The sequence below is a fragment of the Heterocephalus glaber genome, unplaced genomic scaffold (genome assembly GCF_053883595.1).
Source record: "Heterocephalus glaber isolate CG9 unplaced genomic scaffold, H.glaber_assembly_v1.0 deba00001538, whole genome shotgun sequence".
In the NCBI taxonomy this organism is placed as follows: Eukaryota; Metazoa; Chordata; class Mammalia; order Rodentia; family Bathyergidae; genus Heterocephalus; species Heterocephalus glaber.
Window position 1 is genome coordinate 593,119 of NW_028258333.1, and position 3,053 is coordinate 596,171.

General features: G+C 45.1%; 1 pseudogene; it reads left to right on the forward strand.

The window, feature by feature from the left end:
- The first annotated feature begins 477 nt into the window (after nt 1-477).
- Nucleotides 478-2,055, forward strand: LOC147824464 (solute carrier family 25 member 3 pseudogene; annotated as a pseudogene).
- Nucleotides 2,056-3,053: the final 998 nt, after the last annotated feature.

The window sequence follows — 3,053 nt, forward strand, 5'->3', positions numbered from 1 at the left end:
CCCGTGGATCTTCAGAGAAAGTCCGAGATGCTTACTATGACTGCAGAGCTCCTGTGACTGGCCCAGGTTGGCCCTACAGCTGCCCCCCTCTTCTCTCTTACCTTCTGAGCTCCGTGCTCCCCTTACTTGGTTTCCAGAACAGAGACTCCCAGCGTGGTGCTTGCATGCACATCCCTAGCGCCTGGGTCATCTCCCTCCCACCCTCCTGAGCTTTGCCTGCTGACACTTTTCAGCTCTCATGGGAACTGTCCCTTCCCAGGCCCACTTTTCTCTTTTTAAAATAATGATACATAAAAATTGTACATGTTTGTGGAGTACAGCCTAATATTTTGACATGTGTAATATGTTGTAACGATCAATTATTTATCCTCTTTCTGTTGAGAATTTGAAATCTTCTCTACTGGCTATTTTGAAATATGCAATGAAGTATTGTTAACTATAGTCACCCTGCTGTGCTATAGACCACTAGAACTGAATCCTCCTAACATATTTTTGTACTCATGTACCAGTTGTTCTCTATTTCCATCTCCTCTCACCCTCCCAGACTCTGGTAACCACTACTCCACCCTGCTTCTATGAATCAACTCTTTTAGCTTCCATGTATATTATGGTTTAGATCAAGAAGGTCTCCCCAAATCCTTGTGTTTGGAAGCTGGGCTTCTGGATAGCAACTGCATCATGGAAGCACTATGGATTCATCCACTGATGAGTTCAGAGCTGACTGCACTGTTAAAAGATGGAGCCTGGCTCTGTGAGCTCTGTGAGCTGCAGCCTGTCAGAAGGAGCAGTTGGGTGTTTGCCATCTTAGCGAAGTACAGTTGTGAATACGGCTCCATGAAGTTTTATGCACTATGTGGCTTTGGTGGGGTCTTAAATTATGGGATGACACATACTGCTGTGGTTCCCTTGGATTTAGTGAAATGCCATGTGCAGGTGGACCCCCAAAAGTAGAAGGCATATGTAATGGATTCTCGGTTACACTTAAAGAAGATGGTGTTTGTGGCTGGGCTAAGGGATAGGCTCCAACTTTCACTGGCTACACTATGCAGGGCTCTGCAGGTCTGGCTTTTATGGAGTCTTCCAAGTCTTGTATAGCAACATGCTTGGTGCGGAGAATGCCTAGCTCTGGCGTACATCACTATATTTGGCTGTCTTCGCCAGTGCTGAATTCTTTGCTGACATCGCCTTGGCTCCCATGGAAGCTGCTAAAGTTCGAATTCAAACCCAACCAGGTTATGCTAACACTTTGAGAGATGCTGCTCCCAAAATGTATAAGGAAGAAGGCCTAACATCATTCTACAAGGGAGTTTCCCCCCTCTGGATGAGTCAAATATACACCATGATGCAGTTTGCCTGCTTTGAACATGCTGTTGAAGCACTGTACAAGTTTGTGGTTCCTAAGCCCCAAAGTGGAAGAGAATGTACGAAGGCAGAGCAGCTGGTTGTAACATTTGTGGCAGGCTACATAGCTGGAGTCTTCTGTGCAATAGTTTCTCACCCTGTAGATTCTGTGGCATCTGTGCTAAATAAAGAGAAAGGTAGCGGCCCTTCTTGGGTCCTCCAGAGACTTGGCTTTAGAGGTGTGTGGATGGGACCCTGCCCGTATCATCATGGTCGGTACTCTGACTGCGCTACAGTGGTTCATCTATGACTCCGTGAAGGTCTACTTCAGGCTCCCCCACCCGCCGCCACCTGAGATGCCAGAGGCTCTGAAAAAGAAGCTTGGGTTAACTCAACAGATTGATCATAGCAAATGTGGACTGAATCTGCTCGTTGATCAGTGTTGAACAAAAGTACAAAAGGAACTTTTATATCTATGACAGTGTAGGAAATTGTCTGTTCCTGATAAAATTATTGTAGTAGGCTTGCTTAAAGCGAGTTTCAAACTTACTGCTGAAAATAAACTCATGTGTTCATGAAAAAAAAAGATGGAGCCTGGTTGGAAGAGGTGGGTCACTGGGGGTGAGACCTGGAGGGGTGCATCTCCCTCCCCAGATCCCCCCTTCACTTCCTGCTTCCTTGCCACCATGATGAGAACAGCTGTCCTCCGTCAGCCCCTTCCATCATGCATTTCCTGCCTCAGAGCCAGCTGACTATAGACTGAATCCTCTAAAAACCTTGAGCCAAAATAAACTTCTCCTCCTTAAGTTGTGAGTGCAGAATATTTTGTCCCAGTGATGAGAAAGTGACTAAGACAATATCTGAGCGAGAAGATGCGATACTTGTCTTTCTGCACCTGGCTAATTTCATTTAACAGATTTTCCTCCTGTCTCATACATGTTGCTGCACATGATAAGATTTTATCCTTGTTTATGTGCTAGATAATATTAAATTATATATATGTATACCTGTATATCACATTTTCTTTATTCATCCCCTGATGGACATCTCCGCTGCTCCTATCTCATGGCTCTGATGAAGAATGCTGCAATCAACATGGGAGTGCGCAGGCATCTTTGACATGCCAGTTTCCTTTCCTCTGGATATATACCCAGTGGTGGGATTGCTGGACCACGTTTTCATTGCTTGTTTGTTTGGTGGTGGTACTGGAGATTGAACCTCTCCCAAGCTCTTTTTAGATTTTTAAATTTTTTATATTTTGAGACAAGGTCGTGCTAAGTTGCCCAGGCTGGGCTTGAGATTATGATGTTCCTGCTCCAGCCTCTGAGAGTGGTGGCATAAGTCACCATGTCCTGCTCTGTGTTGTTTTTAGAGAAACCTTCATACCATTTTGCATAAGCACCCCGTCTTGATCCTGCTCATACAGCACTCAGCACTGATCCGTGTGCTGCAATAGCTGACTGTTGAAGTAGAGCTCAGTGTCTCTCTCATCTGTTAAACTAACTCCTGGGGGCAGCCCTGTGTCTGCTTGGCCTTATCTATTTCAGAGCATTGTCAGTGCCCACCATATACAGGCACTCACTGCCCAGGTTCTGATGGGAAAAGCAAATGAAAATCTGAATATAGAATATAATAAAGAATATGTTTGAGCCTGTTGTTTTGTAGCCTGGATCTCACTCTGAAGAATCTGTGAGGCTTGAAGAGACTGAAGT